At 39.5% G+C, this 23610-nt stretch overlaps 1 non-coding gene across 1 annotated transcript; it reads right to left on the reverse strand.

Annotated features, from left to right (window-relative positions):
- Nucleotides 1–9523: 9523 nt before the first annotated feature.
- LOC149022201 (small nucleolar RNA R71) lies at nt 9524–9630 on the reverse strand. The gene has a single exon (XR_016172571.1). It is a non-coding gene; the product is annotated as a small nucleolar RNA R71 (small nucleolar RNA).
- Between the last annotated feature and the right edge of the window lie 13980 nt (nt 9631–23610).

Below are 23610 nucleotides of genomic sequence, written 5' to 3' on the forward strand. Positions count from 1 at the left end.
TTTATTTATTTAAAACAGGGAACTGATTAGTGAATAAACATATCATAATATGCTCTTGTCGATGCCTTAAAGGATTCAAAGTTATGGTGGTCTTTACAACTTCATTGTTGTCGTCCTCGCATAGCTGGTAGCACTAAATAAAGTTTTGCTTTAAATTACATTATACCACATTACTTTGGATTACACTACATAAAGAAGAAAGAAATTATACATACCTCACTGGGTGCAAGCTCTCTTTTTTCTTTTTCTTGGGATCATGAAGGCAAATTCAAGGGTCATCCAGTAAACAGTTACAAATGTTGGGTTTGAATCCTCTGCTGCCGGCATAATAGCAGTCATCTAGCAGCATGTTATTAGGGAGCGCCACGTGTTCTCTAATAATTCCATAATTCCTGATTGTTGGATGATAAAATAAGGCCTAGGTTTATTTGTTTGGTTCATTGATTGAACCAAACGGTGAATGAACCTATCTGCACTCACCCTCCTTCGGTTTTTCTCCTTCACACTATCCCTAGCCTGAACGGCTGGAACCTACAGCGATGGATTGTCACTCATTCCAGGTGAGTGTTATATAAAAGGAGGACAATATAGAGAGAAATTAAGCAAATGATACCATCGGTGACTGGGAAAGAAAAAGCAGAGTCCACAGACGATGGATAAAAGAATTTGTGACGGATTTTAAGATGAAAGTTCAAATGGTATGACGAAAATTCACAGAGAGAGAATTCAAAAGACTGTTTTTAGTCACTCTCGATTCGTCTCTCCCCCTGGGTCCCCCTCTTTGCATTTAAGTGTGACCTATCATATCATCGTATCAGTCCTTCCTCAGCTTCCTTACGATCCTCTCATTTGTATTCGGTGCTATGTCATTTTGAACCTTTATGCTCATGTTGATCAAAAGTCAATGCTGTTAATTTGCCCCTTTTGTTTACTTACAACTATAATTACTTTTAGGTTCGGGAAGTCGTACTGATCTTGCAGAGGCTGCCGCTGTTTAGTTTAGGGGTAGGGATGATGTGAAGGAGAAAGACAGATGAAGGGTGAGTTAGGATAGAGGTTCATTCACCGTTCGGTTCGATCAATGAACCAAACAGATAAACCAGTTCAAGAACCTTTTTGTCATCCAACGATCAGAAATTATTAGAGAACACATGTCACTCCCAAATAACATGCCGCTGAATGGCTGCAGAGGATTCAAACCCACAAATATTGCAAATAGGTTGCCCTATAACTATTAGTCGTAGCTACCCTATTAAAGGTCTGATTAGCTATACTAATACAACTATTAAGCAGTGTGGGGGATTTAATTTGACAAAAAGATGTAGTTGGTAGATGTTTCAATAGAAACGTTTAAAAGAACTGGTAGTAAATCTAAAGGCCATGCTGGGGACTTTCGGTTTAGGCAGAGACTAGTTATTTCTTTGTTATTGCACCAAACTTCATCCAAACAGCTCCTTCACCACGGGGTTGTTCCTGTAGCACAACTTCCACTTACTCCCCATGTTCTGTTAGCCTCTTAGCCCTGCTTTAGAAAACAACCGTCTCTAGTTAACAATCATCCCCACACTCCATGCTGGTCTATCTAGAAATTGGTTAGATTCCCCAGCATAAAATAATATATGTGAGTGAAATATTCTATCATAAAGTAACACTTCACAAAAACATTTATTTCCAATAGGACTGTTGTTGGCATGTGAATCTATAACATCTCGGCTCCAGTGTAGGACTTATTTTAAGCTCGTAGAGCCATTTAATGATATTGATTAAAAGTTTATGAGGGTTGGGTTTTCGTTTGGTCATGGTCGCTAACGTTTCTCTCTATCCATATAAAATTGTAGGTGAGATGGAAAAAAACCAGCGGACTGCATTCTTGTCCCATTGGTGTTGTCCATCAAAAAAGAAATGGCATAAGTCTAAGATTGATTGTTGGGACAGTTGTTCAGTTCACAATCCTAACGGTGATGCAACCCATATTCTCTTGGCCCATTCGCATGATATGAAAACATGTCAAATAGTCTCTGTCTAATTTCTACACAATTGACAATCAATGTGCACCTCCATCCATCGGGCAAGCGTAGACTTAACTGGAAGTCCTACATGGAAAATACGCCAAAAGAAAATTTTAAATTTTAGATACAATGGTAGACTCTAGAAGAATTTCCACCATGGAGAGTAAGCATTGATTGGGAGTCCCAGACACTAATATCCACAAGTCATACTGGGGGGTTCCTACTTTTCATCAATGCTCACCTCGCCAACTTGGAAAAGAACTCGCCATTGGAAGATATTATAGATATACCCGCCTATCATTGGAAGAACTGAATGACAAGTTGGAGAGCAGATTCTTCGGTAGATTGAGAGTTAGAAAATACTCCATGCTTAGCATGGATAAATGAGCCATTTCTTGGACTGTAGTTTCTTCCCTTCATATATGACCCTATGGGTACTCACTTCCAATGCTTTTGGCATTAGGTAACCAAAAGTCATACATGAAAGAGGTGTCTGCAGCATTTCCTAGTTGTTAATGTACCATTATTTTGCAATTCTAGGATAACACTCCAAATACTCCTCTATGGCTAGGATCCACTTTTCTTTCTTACCTTGGGATTAAAGAGACTCGTTTTAGGGTAATATTTTTCTTTGATAGATGTTGCCTAGAGAGAGTGAAGCTCAAACAAAAGCTTCCAACCTTGCTTAAGGAGTACTATTGATGTCTTCCATTTAAAAAAAAAAAAATGCTTCTAGGTTTTTTGGCCAGAACACTTGTCCCAAGAAACCAGAGTTAGTTGCTTGGATTTAAAAGGGTTTCCATGCCAAAACTTTTGGCACAAAGAATCAATTTGTTTGCATGTACTTTTGGGAAAATTGAAGCACTACATATGGTATAGGGAAACTGGTTGTAGAACAGATTTTATTAACACTACTCTCCCAACAAACGAGAGGGAAGAGGCTTTCCAAGAAGCAAAACGGTTAGAAATCTTTTGCAGAAAGAAATTGAGATTCTTAGACCTGGCCCTCCCATAGATCAAATTAGTTCCAAGAAGGATCGCATCCTTTTTCATTTCCGAAATGCCCAGAATCGACAGGATTTGGGACTTTTGATTATGAGTCCCATTTCGACTAAAAAAAGCTCCATTTTTTTCAAAATTAATCATTGACTAGTTATATCTGAAAATGGGTTAAGAATAGCTTTGATGGAAAGCACATCCTCCTTATCAGCCCTACAGAAAAGGGAAGTGTCATCCACAAAGAAATGTGGGAAATCTCAGGAGCTAGATTAGCAATCTTTATTCCCTTAAACAAATTGAGGTTTCCATATTCATTGAGGTCTAGAGAGTATTTACATTATAAGAAGAAAGAGGCAAGGACCAAGGGGATAACCTTGGCGAATACCTTGAGTACCACTGAACCATCAATAAGGACAACCATTAAGCTTGATTGAGAAAGAAGTAGAACTAATGAGTTTGTGCAGATTGCACCAAGATTGGTTAAAACCTAAGAAGGAGAAGAGTCTAGTAATGACCTGCCACTCCACTCTGTCATAGGCCTAAGACAAATCAAGTTTGAGAGCTACAAAACCTCCTTTACCTTGAGTGTGGTTCATAAAGTGAAAGATTTCATGAGCCAGAAATGTATTTTCTGTTATTTGCCACTTGGGAACAAAGGCTCCTTGAAGAGGGGAAATAAAATTGGGGAGCAAGGGTTTCAATCTTAGGGCTAGAGTTTTGACCATGATCTTATACGTCACATTGCAGAGACTAGTAGGACAAAAATCCATCACTATCTTAGGGTATTCTTTTTTTAGGAGAAGCAAATTAAAGTGTGGTTGGTACGCAAAATGAGATATATAAAGAAAGATCTAGCAAAATTGAGTATGTTATCCTGGACAAGCTCCCAATTTTTTTTAAAAAAGAAAGTGTTGGGGAATGCATATATATACCACATTGGCCTCCATTAGTTTTGATGATTATAAACATGAAGTAATAATGTTTATAACAAGTTATATTTGTCCAATTTAATGTGAAAGCAAGTAGACCTAAGCCAACTCACTGGATGTTCAAGCCCAAGTCAAGACCAAGCCAAGTTGGGCAAGGAGTTTAAGTTAAGATGAGCATGAAATAAACCACAAGAAGATTCAAGAATATCAAGTCAAGCTCAAGCAAGAAGACTTGGAAAATTTAGGACTTAGGACACCTGCATGCACACTCATATGTAATAGCATTCAATTACATCAAAATCACATATATGATGCCATTAGACTAACCTAAAACATGTTGGGAAAGTATATGAAGTTTAGGGTTGGCTAGAAATTCCTAAAAACCCCTGAAGTCCCTATATTTCCCTGATTGGTATTTCTATGCTACTAACTGATGACTGTTTGACACCAAACTGTTGTTCATTTGGTCACAGAATGTTAGATGGAATTTTTGTTTGGACTAGATGGCGATCAGTTTGGTCACAGTGGCTTAAACGAAAATTTTGTCTAACCCAACAGAACTCTATTTGGTTAAAATATGCCTAACAAATATATTTAAAGGCTACTTCCTTAGATAGAGCTCTGTCTAAATCAGACGACGACCCGTTTGGACTAAAATTTCTCATAAATTTCTATCCATTGGGGGGTTGGGCCAAGCAATTGAATGCCATCTTTATAAGCCCAACCAACCTCATTTGAGAGCCTCAACCTTGCCTATTGAGTTATTACTCCTCCACAATTCTCAAGCTCTCAAATTTGTCAAAGATTGTGCTATCATTGCCTTTCATTCTCACTCAACTTTGAAGAACATACCAAGGTGTCTAACCAAGCTCATTGGAGCCAAGCTTGAGGTGATTGAAGGCTTCTAGTGTTTCATTGGTGGTGCATTCATTCTCATCTAAGCATCTATTTCCATTGCATCACACTCACACGAGGGCTAAAGTATCACACCCCTTGTTAGATAATATCCTTCATTTCTTGGATTATGTTTGTTCAATCTTATGTCTATGTTGATTAGAATTGTTAGGGTTGCTCTTGCTTTAGAATAAACAAAGATTGTAAAGGGTGTTCTTGTCATAGGATAAACAAAGATTATAAAGGGTCTCGTGTCTTATCTAGAACAAAGATTGTAAAGGGTGTTTTTGCCCTATTGAACATAAATTGTAAGGGTTTGATATGTACCTACCGTATTGAAAGAGAATTACTAGTGAAATACTCTCTGGAGGCCAAAAGAGTAGACATAGACTTATAAAGTTGAACTACTATAAAATCCTTGTGTTGTGGTTGATTGCGATATCTTAATTTTATTTGAATTTATAATTAATCTTGTATTCACAATTAAACCAAAAAATTAGGCAAATTCACTAGTTGCAATTTATTTACCCCCCTCTTGGTTGCTCTAACAATTAGTATCAGAGCGAGTTCAAATTGAGATTGAAATCAATCTCTAAAAGAGTAAAAAACAATGGCATCGTCGTCCAACCAATTTTTCTCAAGACCAGAAAGACTAAATACTTCTAGGCCTCCATACTTTGATGTAGAAGGGTTTGCATATTGGAAAACTAGGTTTGAGGACTTTGTGTGTGCCTTTAATATTGATGTTTGCGATATCATTACTTGTGGACCAAATGAAATTACAAAAATTGATAAAGATAGTAATAAGATTACCCGAATCCAAAGTTCAATGTGATGCAATCAAAAAGGCCAAAGCCGAAGTAAACCACAAGGCTAAAATGTTTTTATAATATGCTCTAAGTGAAAAAAATCTATAATAGATGTGGTACTTGCAAAAATGTAAAAGAAATTTATGATAAGTTGGTTGTTACATATGAAGGGACCAAGCAAATAAAAAAGATGAATTTGGATGTCTACATGCTCTAATATGAAAACTTTAAAATGTTAAATGATGAAAATATCACTTCTCTATTTACTAGATTCACTAACATTGTTAATAAGTTGCTTAGCCTTGGTAGGGACTTTGCAATGAAGATGTGACAAGAAGAATTATAAGAGCTTTTGCAACCTTATAGAGACCCAAGAAAACCACCATACAAGAAGTGAAAAACTTGAAAAATATCACACTTGATAAACTTATGGGATCTCTGCTTGCATATGAGGCAGAACTTGAGGAGGACAAGAAATGTGAAGAAAGTCACTCAAAAGTACACAAAAAGTTAATTGCTTTCAAGAGTTTTACCAAGATGGATGATGAAAGCGAAAAAGAAGAAAATGACTCCAATGATGATATAGCACTCATCACAAGAAAGTTCAAGAAGTTTCTCAAAAATAGAAAAGGAAAGTACCATCACAAGGGAAATGATCTAAGGAATCAAAAGGTAAAAATCCTTTAAAAGAAAGAACCTTGTTTACTAAAAATCGATATGTTATTTACTTTGACTGTAGGAAACCGGGTCACTTCAAATCCGAGTGCCCAAACCAAGGTAAGAAGAAAGCTTACAAAGCTGAAGTCTCCTACACCACAAGTGACGATAAGGAAGAGAATGAGGAATCCAATGAAGAGAATATCAACTTAGCATTGATGGCTAAATTGGATGAAGATCAAGACCTTGAGGTAAACTGTGAAATTTAGCCCAAACCCAAACCCGAAAACCCATTTGTTTGTAGGTCCAAAGACCTGAAGTGAAGGTATAAGGCAATTGTGGGCCATCTTAGTGAAAGACATGGTGTTTGAACCAAAACCCATGGAGATTGATGATGGAGTTCCCTAGAAATTTGGAGAAAAAACTGCATCTTAATGTTGAAGAGCTTGGTTGATGGACTTGAGGCATATTTGGACATGTTTTGGAAGGTCCCTCAATGCTAGGTAAGTCACTTGTTGAGTTGGGAGAAGCCCCTTTGAAAATTTTGAGGTTTGGAGCTTGAATTCCCTGTTTTTGGGCTTGTGTCAACCTTGGGTTGATCAACTGGGTCGATCAGGTTGAGTGACCCACAGTGACAAGGGCTTATGAGTAAATTCTTGATTTTTAGGTTTTTGATGCTCTATTTAATAGAACTTCGTGATAATCAGCCCCACATTGTTCTAAATCCTCTGGAGAATGTGGGAAGCCTCTCTCAAGCATTCACATTGGAGTGCCGCCTCCAGGTAACTTGACGATCCAAAACTCAAGGAAACGCCGCCTCCACGTAACTTCTATATAAACCTTCATCCTACAAGGAGAATGGTACGAGATTCATTTGATCATTTATTCATTACGTTCTTGATAACTCTCTCAAGAACTCTTATTGTTGCCTTGGCTGACTTGGGCGTCGGAGGCAGTTCTCCGGCCAAAACTTGGCCGGACCGTTCTTGTTTTCTTTATGAGTGCAGGCATCTTAGCTATTCCAACTTGGCTAGGGAGCTCTTAAGGTGGTCATCTCAGTACGAGATTCATTTGATCATTTATTCATTACGTTCTTGAGAACTCTCTCAAGAACTCTTATTGTTGCCTTGGCTGACTTGGGCGTCGGAGGCAGTTCCCCAGCCAAAACTTGGCCGGACCGTTCTTGTTTTCTTTATGAGTGCAGGCATCTCAGCTATTCCAACTTGGCTGGGGAGCTCTTAAGGTGGTCATCTCAGTATCCGACCCTTGAAGAAGAAGTTCTAGACGCAACAAATTGGCGCCGTCTATGGGAAACGTCACAGAAAGTCATGACGAGACGTACCTCTCATCAGGTGACAGGTTCTAATCAAGTTCTCACTCAAGCGAGGGAAAGGGAGATAGAAAAAGGACATGTTGAAGAACAAATTCTCCCTTCTCCTAATCAACAAATTCCGATTCTAGAGGAAGTTTGAGATGGGATTCCAGAGAATCCCCCATTAACCATTCCAACTCCGTTTGGAGAAGGAGGTTTGAATCAACCTCCGATTCCAACCACAGTGGCCGATTTACAAAATATGCAAAGGGAAGTCCAACAACAAATGTTGGAACTCCAAGGAGTTGTTCGAGGCTTAGTCCATCAAGTTGGGGTATCATCCAGACCCCCTAGAAATTCACAAGAAGGACGAAGGCATGAAGCTATCCGACAGACTCGGGATAGGCAACTCCCGGTGAATGAAGAAAGGTGAAATCCCAGAATACCAAGAAAAGCAGAACGAGTTGGAGAAAGGTCTCAAGGAGTTCGTACTGAAGAGCCACTTCCCCGAGGAGATTGGACGAAGGGAAGTGTGTTCAATTGTTTGGCTGGGCTCAGACAGACTCAGGACTTACCCAGGAGAGAGTCGAAATGAAAGAACTCGAGAACACGAAGGCGAAAGCCACGGAAGAGGTCATTCCAGATCTGATGACTCGAGAGGATCGGTCAGTGATAACTCTATGAAATAGAGTTAAGATTTATAACTTTTATACTTGAGATGGCTTGATTTAGGAGTATTTTGTCTTTGTTTTAGTGATAGTATTCATTAGGTGTTGTTTTATTTAGTCTCAACATGTTGCATTTTGTTTAGTTCATTTTTGTCACATTGCATGAATTTCCCTTCTTTTTATGGATGAATTTGACTGTTTCTCTTTCTCTTGAACATGTAGGTGAAGATTCATAAAGAACATGTCCTCTAACATTGTTGTAGAGTTGTTGCTGCATTGCTACAACAACGGAGCAGAATATTCTCAGATCCAATTCAAATGGAATTGACCAAAAAGGGCTAACTTAAGTGGACTAAATTCTTGTAAATACATGATGGTTTTCAGCCCTTGATCTCAGGAGGAAGGTTCTAATCCTATGGCCAGAATCTAACCTAATGATTGAAGACATTTATGGAAGAAAGAGAAGAGAGGCAAGGAGGGGAGAAGGAGACATTCGACCAAGGTTGTGGATGAGAGACTTGGCTGAGAGGAAGGAGGTAGAGAACGAATGCTGGAGCTCTTGTGGAAGCAACAAGTTTTTGGCGCCGTTGCCGGGGAATTTTGTCTTTGATAATTAGTGTAGAAGTAAGTTTTTGTTTTATGTACTGAAATTTCTTTATTTTGATATTAGTTTCCTTTTATTCTCAGGTGCTTTTACCCTTGTATGAACACGCTGCCTGATCAAGAGTTGGCACCCTTTGACATCGAAATAGAAAGGACATTTCGAGCTAGAAGAAGGGAGCAACGAGGCCTAGCAGCAGTTCCAACAATGGCTGAAGCAGTGAGAAATGGATTGAATAATAATGAGAATAATATGGCAGCTGAGGGTGATGATAGAGATAGAGTCATCAGAGCATATGCTGTCCCCATGTTGCATGAGCTGAATCCAAGTATAGTACGGCCAGATATTCAAGCCTTACATTTTGAACTTAAGCCGGTGATGTTCCAAATGCTTCAAACTGTGGGACAATTCAGTGGGCTTCCAACAGAAGATCCTCATCTCCATCTTAGACTCTTCATGGAAGTAAGTGACTCTTTCAAGATACCCGGAGCAACCGAAGAGGCTTTGAGATTGAAGCTATTCCCTTATTCATTGCGGGATAGAGCAAGAGCGTGGTTGAACTCCTTACCTCCCCAATCAGTAGCTACATGGAATGACTTGGTAGAGAAGTTCTTGATGAAGTACTTCCCTCCAACAAAGAATGCCAAGCTCAGAAATGACATAACTGGTTTTCAACAGTTGGATAGTGAGTCTTTATATGAGGCATGGGAGAGGTTTAAGGAGCTCTTGCGTAAATGTCCTCATCATGGCATTCCTCATTGGATTCAGATGGAGACTTTCTACAATGGTTTAAGTGGACAAACTCGATCCATAGTGGATGCATCAGCCAATGGGGCTATATTGGCAAAGTCTTACAATGAGGCTTATGAAATTTTGGAAAGGATGGCCAACAACAACTACCAATGGCCAGCTGAAAGAGCTGCACAAGTAAGAGGGTGGCTGGAATTTATGAGTTGGATGCAAGGATGCCTTTAATCGCACAAGTTTCATTTCTCACTAGTGTGTTAAAATCAGAAACTTGGCTGCAACTGTACAACCACAACAAAATCTAGCAGTCTCTTGTACATATTGTGGTGGGGAGCATGTCTTTGATAGTTGTCCATCTAACCCAAAATCAGCCTACTATGTTGGTAATTACAGCAAAGCTAATAACCCATATTCCAACACTTATAATCCTAGTTGGAGGCAGCACCCTAACTTCTCTTGGAATGGTCAAGGACAGAATGTAGGCCCATCATCTACCCCAACTAGACCTTATCAGCTTCCAAGTGCTCAACAGCAAGTGAAGATTCAGCCTATAGAACCTTCTTCATCAATTGAGCTCCTATTGAAAGAATACATGGCAAAGAATGATGCAATTATTCAGAGCCAAGCAGCTTCATTGAGAAATTTGGAGAATCAAGTTGGGCAGCTAGCTAATGCTTTAAGCAACAGACCTCAAGGATCACTGCCAAGTGATACTGAAAATCCTAGGCGGGAAGGCAAAGAGCATTGCAAGGTTATTTCATTACGGAGTGGGAAATATATAGAGCCACCTCATGTTAAGTCCAGTCAACCGAAGGAAACTAATCCTGTCCAAGAAGAAAGGGAAAAGGAAGATCCAGTGGCTGTTCAAAAGGACCAATCTGATTTTGAAAACCAAAGTGTTGAACCACCAGCTACAACTCCATTGCAACAGGGTTCTCCAGAAAAAGTGCCTTATAAACCACCCCCCTTTCCTCAAAGATTTCAAAGGCAGCAACAAAACCATCAGTTCAAGAAATTCTTGGATGTTTTGAAGGAGCTCCACATCAATATACCATTGGTAGAAGCACTTGAACAAATGCCAAATTATGTGAAATTCATGAAAGACATCCTTTCTAAAAAAAAAAGATTTGGAGAGTTTGAAACAGTAGCCATGACACAAGAGAGTAGTGCCTTCTTGTTGAACAAGCTTCCTCAAAAATTAAAGGATCCTGGGAGTTTCACCATTCCTTGTGCTATTGGAGAAAATTATATTGGGAGAGCCCTTTGTGACCTTGGAGCTAGCATTAACCTTATGCCAATGTCAATCTTCAAGAAGCTTGGTGTGGGAGAAGCAAGGCCAACTACAGTAACACTTCAGCTGGCCGATAGATCCTTAGCTCATCCCGAAGGAAAAATTGAAGATGTCTTGGTAAGAGTTGATAAGTTCATCTTCCCCGCTGATTTCATTGTTCTTGATTTTGAAGCTGATAGAGATGTGCCCATCATTCTTGGAAGACCCTTCTTGGCCACTGGAAAGACTTTGATTGATGTGCATAAAGGAGAATTAACTATGAGGGTAAATGGAGAGCAAGTCACTTTCAATGTTCTCCAGGCAATGAAATCTCCAGATGAGATAGAGCAATGCTCAATGGTAGATATCATAGAGGAGCTGGTTTTAGAAGAAGTTGAGACAAAGGGTAGTAAAGATCCATTAGAGCTTTCATTAACATCTGAAATTTCACAAGTGGGTGATGAAGCAGGTAGCTACATTAAATGGTTAGATGCAAGACCAACTGAGACATTAAGAAAGAGTGGATTTGATCCTCTTGTATTATCTGAGCATGCAACTCAATCTCCTAAGCCATCAATTGAAGAGCCTCCTGTGTTAGAATTGAAGCCTCTTCCAGGACACCTTAGGTATGCCTATTTGGGTGAAGGAAAGACACTTCCAGTTATCATTTCAGCAGTACTAACAGCAGAGCAAGAAGATATGTTAATTAAAGTGCTGAAGAAATACAGCAAAGCATTAGGATGGACCATATCAGATATCAAGGGAATCAGCCCATCAATTTGCATGCACAAAATTCTGCTGGAAGACTGCTGTAATAATTATGCGGAGCATCAAAGGAGGCTGAATCCATATGAAGGAAGTGGTCAAAAAGGAAATCATTAAATGGTTAGATGTCAGGGTGGTGTATCCAATTTCAGACAAACAAGTGGGTGAGTCCAAGACAATGTGTCCCCAAGAAAGGAGGAATGACAGTTGTGGAGAATGATAATAAGGAGTTGATACCTACAAGGATAGTGAGTGGGTGGAGAATATGTATGGACTATAGGAAGCTCAACAAGGCTACAAGGAAAGATCATTTCCCTCTACCCTTCATTGATCAAATGCTTGATAGATTGGCTGGAAAAGAGTATTATTGCTTCTTAGATGGATACTCAGGGTACAATCAAATAGCCATTGCTCCTGAAGATCAACATAAGACCACTTTCACTTGCCCATATGGTACCTTTGCCTTTAGAAGAATGCCTTTTGGTCTTTGTAATGCCCCAGCCACTTTCCAAAGATGTATGATGGCCATTTTCACTGATATGGTGGAACAATTTGTAGAGGTGTTTATGGATGATTTTTCAGTTTTTGGAGAAACTTATGATGAATGTCTCACTCACTTGGCAAAAGTTCTACAGAGATGTGAAGAAACCAATTTAGTCCTCAACTGGGAAAAATGCCATTTTATGGTTAGAGAAGGGATTGTTCTTGGACACAAGGTTTCCAAACAGGGTCTAGAAGTGGATAAAGCCAAAGTTGCCATTATAGAAAAATTACCACCACCATCAAGTGTGAAAGGGATTAGAAGCTTTCTTGGACATGCTGGGTTTTATAGAAGGTTCATAAAAGATTTTTCACAAATATCTAAACCATTGTGTAGCCTGCTTGAAAAAGAAAGCCAGTTCAGCTTTAGTGAAGCATGTATGACAGCATTTTTAGAGTTGAAGAAGAAGCTAATCTCTACACCCATCATTGTGGCACCGGATTGGTCTATTCCCTTTGAGGTCATGTGTGATGCTAGTGATTGGGCTGTAGGAGCAGCTTTGGGACACAGCGTAAGAATAAGGTATTCCATTTAATCTATTATGCTAGTCGGACCCTATCAGGAGCACAACTGAATTACATTGTCACCGAAAAAGAGCTCTTGGCAGTTGTGTTTGCATTTGACAAATTTAGAGCTTATCTAGTGGGGGCAAAGGTCATTGTGTTCACAGATCATTCAGCCATCAAATATTTGATACACAAGAAGGATGCTAAACCAAGGCTGATTAGATGGATCTTATTGCTTCAAGAGTTCAATTTGGAGATAAAAGATAGGAAGGGGACCGAGAATCAAGTGGCTGACCATCTGTCTAGGTTGGAAAATCCAAACCAAGCAGCTGAATTTGAAATTAAAGAAGTCTTCCCCGATGAACAACTCTTTGTTAGTTTCCCTCTCAACACCTTGGTATGCTGATTTTGCTAATTATTTAGCCAATGGACTTCTACCCCCTATGATGCCCACTCAACAAAGGAAGAAATTTTTACATGAGGTTAAAAGGTATTTCTGGGATGAACCATTCTTATTCAAGCTATGTGCAGATCAAATATTGAGGCGTTGTATCCCCGAGGTAGAAGTAGAGGATGTGTTGAGGCAATGCCATGACTCCCCATATGGTGGACATTATCAAGGAGATAGGACAGCAGCAAAGGTCTTGCAATCGGGGTTTTATTGGCCAAGTATGTTCAAGGATGCCTATCAATTCATTCAAAAATGTGATAGATGTCAAAGAGTGGGAAACATCTCAAAAAGGAATGAAATGCCCTTAACCAATATCTTGGAAGTAGAATTGTTTGATGTTTGGGGAATTGATTTCATGGGGCCTTTTATTCCTTCATATGGCAATCTTTACATTTTAGTAGCAATGGACTATGTATCCAAGTGGGTGGAGGCTGCTGCTTGTTCAACTAATGATGCAAAGGTGGTTATTGACTTCATGAGAAAGAATATCTTCACTAGATTTGGTACTCCAAGAGCCATAATCGTGATGAAGGTTCACATTTTTGCAACAAATATCTTGGAGCTCTATTGTCTAAATATGGAGTTCGTCACAAAGTTGCCTCAAGCTATCACCCCCAAACAAATGGACAAGCTGAAGTTTCTAATAGACAAATCAAGTTGATTTTGGAGAAAACAAGATGCCCAACAAGGAAGGATTGGTCCATAAGGTTAGATGACTCCCTTTGGGCCTACCGGACTGCCTACAAAACACCTTTTGGAATGTCACCATATCAACTTGTGTTTGGAAAGGCTTGCCATCTACCATTGGAACTAGAGCATAAGGCATACTGGGCAATTAAGAAATTCAATTTTGACTCTACTTTGGCTGGTGAGAAGAGAATGCTACAACTCCATCAACTTGATGAATTCAGGCTCCAAGCATATGAAAATGCCAAACTCTACAAGGAGAAAGTGAAGAAATGGCATGACAAGAAAATCTTGCAGAGGGTATTTGAACCAGGTCAGCAAGTTCTGCTGTTCAACTCCAGACTCAAATTATTTCCAGGAAAGCTGAAATCAAGATGGTCGGGTCCTTTTACAATAATGACAGTATTTCCACATGGAGCAGTGGAGTTGCAAGAGGGCATCTCTAACAGGAAATTTCTAGTCAATGGGCAGAGAATCAAGCATTATTGGGGAGCACCATTGGAGCGGGACAAATCTTCAATCAACCTTCAAGAGGCTTAAAAAGAAGGGAGGTCACTTAGATTTCATTATTTTTAGTTTAATTGTGTGCTATTAGTTCATTAGGTGTTGAATAAAAAAAAAAAAAAAAAAAATAAAATAAAATGAATGATAGATAATTTGCTAACATGTATATTTTGATGTGCAGGGAGTGTGGGGAACAAAAAGAGAGTGATTGGGTGTTTTTCCAAATTTATCATTAAATCCAACTGCTGAACAGAGCATGTTTCAATATCCAGCAAATTTCACTATCTTTGTAGTAGCGATGTGGCCACAATGCTACTACAAAGTTTTGACCCTCAGCTACGGGTCTTGCATGTTCTGTTAACACATTCCATTCTCTCGTTGAAACTTACATTCCGTGTTCGTTGCTATAGCAAAGCTGCAGCAAAAGCTACAACAACGATTAAACCACTCACCCGACCCGGTTTCATCTCAAACCCAACCAACCCATCAAAAATACACTTCAAACTTCTATCAGACCATGCTGAACCCATACTGATTCGAACCAATTTCATTTTTTTTTAAAACCCTTCTAAACCAATACCAACCCAAACCCATAAAACCTCTCATTTCAAATCCAAATCAACGAAACACTCAGCTCACTTCGTCGACTCTCACGGCACCATCGTCTCCTCCACTGCAACTCATCCTCATCTTCTCTTCCATTTTCTGTTTTTCAAAGACTTTCACACCTCCATTTACCTACATTCACCCACCAAAGCAATCTTCTTCTTCACCGATAGCCCATCTTTCACAAAAAAACCCTAACTTTTTCCCCCATTCCATCCTCGAATCACTTCTCAGAGGACTACCGATGCCGTCTTGGGTTTCGGGCATGTTTTTGTGGTATTTCGACCTTTCATCTTCCCTACACCACATCAGCTAAGTGTTCTCCCCATTTCTTTTCTTTCATTCTATATTTTTGAACTTTCTGATTTGCTGTGTTTTTGTTGAATGTTCAATTTGTGGTTTGTGGGTTATGTGTTTGTTCTTATGTTGTCTTAGTGTATGTTTTCGTTAGGGTATATACAACTTTTCTTATTTGTTTAGGTGTTATTTTGGAGCTACAATCACTTGCACACACCAATACAGCATTTCTGGGTCATCGTTACCCTATGCTCATATCCTCTGTTTTTATGCTTGCCATTTGCACCTAAAACAACATAGAATTTGTTTGTTTGTTTGTTTTTGTTTGCTTAGTTATAGTTCATTGTTGGTTAATTGTTTGTTCTTGTTTTCTACTTTTATGGTGTCTCTGTTTTTGTTAGATAAGGTATGTTTTAGTGTTTGTTTGATTAGTTATTTTTATTTTTTTTTATTTTCTACAATTTGTTTGATTAGTTGTTGCAGTGTTTTTGTTAGCTAAGGTCTGTTTTAGTGTTTGTTTGACTTCAATAGTGGTTGTTAGGGGCCAACCCTGTGCACTCCATTCGAAATGGCCCCTAAGAAGAAGAGCAGAACAGACCCTAGTTCTAGTGCTTCAATGAGTCCCTCTTATTTTGCCTCTCCCTTAGCTGAGAACCGCTTCACATCCATCTCCACCAAGAACTTTCTTCCGGAGAAGGGGTTCAAATTAAAACCCAATGAAGCACAAGCCTTTCCATTCATCCCATCCATTATAGCTAGGCATCATTGGGAACAATTTTGCACCCATCCTGGTGCCTACATCCCTTCCATAGTCTACGAATTTTATGCCAATCTCACTGCCCCATCTCAGGATCAAGTCTATGTTAGGGGGATGCACATACCTATAGATGGACCATCCATTAATGCCTATTATGCATTGGCCAATGTGGAGGATGAGCACAATGCCTATCTTGCTTCAGCAGATCCCACTGCCATGCATAACATTATCCAGACTTTATGTTCTCATGGCACGGAGTGGTCCTCCTCCACCCAAGGTGCATTAACTATTGCCCGCCACACCTTGCAACCGGCAGCCAAAATTTGGTACCATTTTTTACAGACCCACTTGATGCCCTCCACGCATAGTCGGGACTCGTTTTCAGTGGATAGAGCTTTGCTCCTCCACTCTATTTTGGAAGGGCGTCGGGTTAATGTGGGTCATCGCATTCATGAGGCCATTTGTGCTTGTGCTTGCTAGGCGGGGTGGTAGTTTAGCTTTTCCCTGTTTAATTACTGCTTTATGTTTGGCTAACCATGTTGATGTGCAGGCTTCTGATGTCCATACACTCAACAAAGGTGCCATCACACACTTCAGTATCACTCGCATGCTTACACCTAGTTCAACTCCCCCTTCCAGTGCACCACCTCCTGCCGCAAAGATCAGCCATTCCTCCCACTTCTTCTACCTCTGGTGCTCCATCCTCTAGTTACACTCAATTGGAACAACGCCTCAGTCAAGTAGAAGCCACCCAATTTCAAATGATGTTGGAACATCAAATCACTCGTGACCTCTTCCTTGGTTATATGCGTTATGTGGCTGCACGTGATCGCGCCCTTGAGTCTAACTTAAGGATGAATAGCAACCGGTTCCAATCTTTTCCAGCTTTTCCCAACTACCTCTTCGCTAATCCTTGGGGCCAAGATGGGAACTACATTCCTAATATAGATGAGGAGGATGAAGCTGAAGCTGCTGCAGCTGCTGATGATGAGTTCCATTCATTAGATGATGATGATGAGGCCTAGCTTGTTCAGGGAAGTTCCGTTCTCTCTCTTCTTTTATTGTGTTTTCCTTTTATTACCTTACTTTTTTTTTTTCCTTTCTTTCGCTGTGAGGACACTGCTCATCTTTAGTTTGGGGGTAAAGTTTTGCAATGTTCCAATAATTGCATATGTTATCTTCATGATATGGATGTCCCCAGTTAACAGTTAATTTTCTTCAATTTTTTTTTTTGGGGTTTTTTTTGTGACTGTATAGTTTAAAGTTGCTGTCCAGTTTTAGAGTAGCTGTTTTGGGTAGATGTTTTGTGTAGTTAATCTGGCTTTTCATGAAATTTGGATGATTGTTAAGTAATGTGAATGTCAGTACCTCTTACTCTGGTTTTGTTGGAAATCTTAGCACAATTTTGCTATAATGATCTGATGTCTGCATTTACTCATGTTTGTGATGCCATACTATTGATGCACCAAGTGATGTTTCAAGCTCTAGAGAACCTGGGGAAAGCTGGATCAATGTGAGAGTTTTTAGGATTTTAGAATTGATTAAATGAGAACCTCAAGACTTACACATTAGGGATCCCCATTTGGTTGTTTCCAAGAACTTTGTGCATTGTGAATATTGATTGATGTTTGACCCCTTCCCTTCCCTAAAAGAATAATGCTCCATTGATTTGGGTTGCCTAGTAACCAGGAATATGCATGTAACCCATGTGTATTTTTTACGTCAACAGTGGCCCGAAATATGAGTATTGTAAAAAAAAAAAAAAAAAAAAAAAAAAAAAAAAAAAAGAATAATGTTCCGTTGTTTTGGGCAACCTAGTAACCAGGAATATGCATGTAACCCATGTGTATTTTTTATGTCAACAGTGGCCCGAAATATGAGCATGCAAGGCATTCTTGTTTGTGATCTTGTTGAGTAACCGGGTATCTTCATCACAAATGAGCGATATTCACGTAAAAAGGCAAGATGACAAAAAAAAAAAAAAAAATCATAAATAATAAGTTTGGGGGTCAAATGCTCAAAAGAGTATGAAACAAGTTCTTGGGGTTGTAAAAAGATATGGATTCCTAATTAGTGGAGAGGTAATCATTTGGTCAACATATTAGATCAATGAACTAAACTTGATGACCATGATTCAGCTATACTAGGGTGATCTGGGGCAAGATCCTTAACTTTCACACACACACTTGAGAGCATCCTGATGAGTAAAGTATGACATCTAAGTGTTATTGGCCAGATGTGTTGGATCTGAAAATTTAGAAAAAGATTGAGAGGCAACTTCTGTCTAACACTCATCCTATTGCATGCTTAAGCCAGGTTATTTGCTTTTCTTTTCTTTTGATTTCCTCATGCTTTCATTAGTAGTTAGTTGTTGTTTTCATTTGTCTTTATTGCTCGAGGTCAAGCAATGTCTTAAGTTTGGGGGTGTGATAACTCTATGAAATAGAGTTAAGATTTATAACTTTTATACTTGAGATGGCTTGATTTAGGAGTATTTTGTCTTTGTTTTAGTGATAGTATTCATTAGGTGTTGTTTTATTTAGTCTCAACATGTTGCATTTTGTTTAGTTCATTTTTGTCACATTGCATGAATTTCCCTTCTTTTTATGGATGAATTTGACTGTTTCTCTTTCTCTTGAACATGTAGGTGAAGATTCATAAAGAACATGTCCTCTAACTTTGTTGTAGAGTTGTTGCTGCATTGCTACAACAACGGAGCAGAATATTCTCAGATCCAATTCAAATGGAATTGACCAAAAAGGGCTAACTTAAGTGGACTAAATTCTTGTAAATACATGATGGTTTTCAGCCCTTGATCTCAGGAGGAAGGTTCTAATCCTATGGCCAGAATCTAACCTAATGATTGAAGACATTTATGGAAGAAAGAGAAGAGAGGCAAGGAGGGGAGAAGGAGACATTCGACCAAGGTTGTGGATGAGAGACTTGGCTGAGAGGAAGGAGGTAGAGAACGAATGCTGGAGCTCTTGTGGAAGCAAGGAGCTGCTGGAGTTGTTGATTTGCTGAAGAAGAAAGTCGGAGCTCATGTGGAAGCATTGAAGCCTTAGTTTATTCTTGTTTTTATAACTTTATCTTCTTATTTTCTAGTCTCATGTCAACTATACTTGGTTTTATGCATTTGAATTCTGTTATGGGCTAAATCTTAGCTGTGTTGGGATGATAGTAGTACCTAAACCTGAATTTTGATATGTAATTAATCATGTGTTCTTTAGTCTTATTGCAATCCACTTTATTGTTAATGAATTCAGCATGTTATATTGACTAATTTCAGTTCTTGAATGATCTTTCTTGAATGAATGTTATGATTTCATTAATTGGAAAATTAATGAAGTCTAGGTGTTTGTTGAATTGTATGAGTTAGCATCATCTTTAATTAGGTTGTGTTAATTAGTAGGTTGGGTAGGAATACCCAATTACCTCACATTACCATTGATTGGATTGGGTTTAAATTGCATTCTTAATTCAATTCTTCATAGGAATATGCTGATGTTGATTTAGGATGCTAGCTTATGTGTATTGGAAAATACCATATTGCCATTCATTCCAAGTTCTTGATTTATCTTGGGGTTGTAGTATTGCTTTAGTATTTGTGTTTTAAAATTCAGGGGAAGGGAAACTTGATTCCTAACACACTTGTCACTCATTAAGTTTCTTCCATTGCTCAAATCTACATTTTAGTTCCTTAGTTTTCTTTACCTGTCATTTGGTTAATTAGTTAGACAAATACCAATCAACCTTGTTAATTTCATTTAAATCAATTTTACTTGTACATTGAAAGTTAAGGATATAATTCTCCGTGGGATCGATTTTGTACTTATCATTTATTACTTGATTGCGATACGTATACTTGCGTAATATCTTGAGATACAATCAACAGTCAGTCAGTCTGGATCTTCTCATGGACCAGCTTCCCAATATTCTGATCTTGGAAGTGTTTGGTCTCCGAAAATTCGTCAAGAGGCACATGGTCTCGGGAGAAGATTAGATGCCATGGAAAGAAGGCTTGATGATTGGGACCTTGACGATGACTATGACGTGGTTGACAGAGAGCCCTTCTCAGAGGAAGTTATGAGAGCACCTCTTCCACCAAACTTTATCATGCCAACGTTCACTCCCTATGAAGGTAAGTCTAATCCTTGTGAACATATTAGTTATTTCAAATATGTCATGGTTGTGATTGGCAGAGAGGATGAATTATTATGCCGAACCTCCCTGGCATCTCTCAAAGGCTCAGCAATAAAGTGGTTTTCTAGCCTACGACCAAGATCCATCCAAAACTTCCGGGAACTCGGGAGAAAATTCATTGCCCGATTCCGAAGTTACATCGGGAGTAAGAAGACAGCAGATAGCCTCTTTGCCATTAGACAAAAGCCGAATGAGTTTGTTCGAGACTATCTTCTAAGATTTGATAAAATGGCTATCGAGGTAGAAGAGTTGGATGATACGGTGGCATACAATGCACTATGGAGTGGAATAACCCAAAGATGCTTGCTAGAGGTATTGCTTCAAGATAAGCCAAAGACTTATGGAGCTCTTCTTAAGAAATGCCAAAAGCAAGCAACAGTTGCAGAAGTTATCGAAGCCCGAGAAGAGTCCACAAGAGGGATGAAGGAAAAGAAGAATTATGGAGAAAAAGGTCAGAATTCAAACACTTGGGCAAAGGATAACAAAAAAGGAGGTTGAAAAGAAAGACTCGCCAATGAGGGTCTTACACCTCTCAATAATAAGAGGTCAGAATCCTATTACAAATTCGAGATAAGGATCTTTTGAAGTGGTCGGGCAAGCTAAGAGCCCAACCCGAAGATAGGAATATGACAAAGTATTGTCGCTTTCACAAGGACTACGGCCACCAAACGGATGAATGCAGAAATCTCAAGATTGAGATCGAGAAACTTATCCAAGGAGGTCATCTTGAAAAATATCTTCAAAGGAAGCAACAAGATCGAGAGAAGACTCCATCAAGAGTAAACAAAAGACCTAGATCCAAAAGTCCCGAGAGGGCAGATAAGAATCCTGAGAGAAACCCAACCATCAGGAATTCTCTCCCATCTATATTGTTTTGGGAAATCCGACCGAGGAATCCATTAAGAAGGCGAAGCAAAAAGCGCGGTTCGTGGGATCTTTGTAGTTGCCAAGAAAACGAAGAAATGACTTATGTCCAAATCCAATAACCTTCACGGATGAAGATCTCAACGGCGTAACTTCTCCTCATGACGATGCAATAGTTATCAAAGTGAAATTGGCAAATCGGGAAGTTCATCGAGTTCTTGTGGACATGGGATCTTCCGCCGACTTGCTATCCTACGAAGCATTTAAGAAGTTGAAATTTGAAGATGAGATGATGACCCCATATGGGACTCATCTTACGGATTCGCCGGGTCGTCAGCCATATCCGAAGGTACCATTCAGTTGGATCTAAGGGTTGGGACACCTCCTCGGGACGCTGTCATCCAGTCAACCTTCATGGTAGTTTGGGACCTCTCAGCTTACAATTTCTTGCTCGGGAGGCCAACTCTTAATGCCTTAGGGGCTGTGGTTTCTCCAAGACATATGAAGTTGAAGTTTCCAACAATAGCAGGGGTTGGGGAGTGCTTTTCCGATCAGCGACTCTCAAGACAATGCTATGTGAGTTATCTCAAGAAAGTTAGAAGATCCGATAAATCGGGCAATACAATGAGTATTGAAGTTCGAGATGATCGAGATGAAGAAGCTATGCAGAGAACCGAACTTGTTGAGAAGCTTGAACAAATTCAACTTCATTCGGATTTTCCCGAGAGAGGGACCATAATCGGTTCAGAACAACCTACAGAATTCAAAGAAGAACTGACCGAGTTTCTCCAGAACAATCTTGATGTATTCGCATGGTCGGCTGAAGATATGCTGAGAATAGATCGAAGAATCGTAGAACACAATCTATGGATTAGAGAAGATGCAATTCCCATGATCCAGAAAAGGAGGAATTTTTCGCTCGAGAAACATGCCGCCATCAGAAACAGAGTCGAGAAGTTGGAGCAATCGGGTTTCATCAAACCAATAGAATGCCCAACTTGGTTGGAAAATGTAGTAATGGTGTAGAAAGCCAATGGCAAATGGAGAATGTGTACGGATTACACAGACTTGAATAAAGCATGCCCAAAGGATTGCTACCCACTTCTCCGGATTGACCTATTGATCGACGCCACAGCAGGACATGAAGTATTGAGCTTCATGGACGCTTACTCAGGATACAATCAGATTATGATGAATCCCAAGGATGAGAGGGTCATGACCTTCATGACAGATCGAGAAAGCTACTTCTACAAGGTAATGCCCTTTGGGTTGAAGAACGCTGGGGCCACTTATCAAAGAATGGTAAATAAGGTCTTCAAAGACCAAATTGGAATAAATATGGAAGTATACATGGATGATATGCTCATTAAGAGTACCGTCCAAAGAAGTCATTTAGAAGACCTTGAAGAAGTCTTTGATACGTTGAGAACATATCAGATGAGGCTAAATCCAGAGAAGTGTGCATTTGGAGTTTCTTTTGGGAAATTCCTCGGATTTATGGTATCCCAACGAGGAATCGAGGCCAACCCGGAAAAAATCAAAGCCTTATCTGCTCGGTCTCAGGGTCACATAGTCGGTAAGCTCCAGGGGTGACCTGCTGAATTACTAAATACGGCCCTTCCAAGTTTGGTGCTAATTTCCCTTGATTAGTCGGATCTGCGACTGTTGTTTGACGAAGTACTAGATCTCTAAGAAGAGATTGTCTCCTTTTTACTTAATCGTTGTAATGAGCTGCAATTCGCCTTTGATATCTTTTAGGCAAAACTGCGCCTTATCTCTGGCTTCATTAAGTAGATCTAAATTCATCTTCATACCTTCAATATTTGCCTCTTCGTTGAACTCTTCTTCTCTAAGTGTTCTGACCAATACCTCGACTGATACTCGAGCCTCAACCCCATAAGCCAGTTTGAATGGTGTTTCTCCCGTGGTCGGCCTTGTTGTTGTTTGGTAGGACCAAAGTACATTGGGTAGTTCGTCTACCCACCTTCCTTTTAGCTGGTCGAGCCTTTTCTTCAATCTGTCAAGTACTGTTTTGTTAGTTACTTCAACCTGACCATTGCTTTGAGGATAAGCTACTGAAGACATTCGGTGCTCCATGCCTTGCTCTTTGCAGAACCTTTCATATTCGAGGTTCTCAAATTGCCTTCCATGATCGGATACAATTATCTTGGGCACTTCATACTTGTATATAATGTTGTGGGTGATTAACTTTTTCATCTAGTTCGTGTTGATTGATGTGAGGGCTTCCACTTCCACCCACTTAGTGAAGTAATCGATGGCCACAACCAGATATTCCCTACCCCCGGAAGCCTTTGGTAATTTGCCCACTAGATCTATTCCCCATTTTGCAAAAGGAATAGGTAATAGTTCTGATGTTAATGGTCCTACAGAGGTATGAGTAAGTTGGCGTGAGCTTGACATTTGTCACATCCCTTCATATAATTTGTAGCATCTTCTTGTATAGTAGGCTAGAAATATCCCTGCCTTAATACTTATCTATCTGCCACTGCTCGAGTGAGCTCCAATGTGTGCTC

Source organism: Hakea prostrata, chromosome 3 (assembly GCF_041222555.1).
Source record: "Hakea prostrata isolate BN-2017 chromosome 3, UWA_Hpros_2, whole genome shotgun sequence".
NCBI lineage: Eukaryota > Viridiplantae > Streptophyta > Magnoliopsida > Proteales > Proteaceae > Hakea > Hakea prostrata.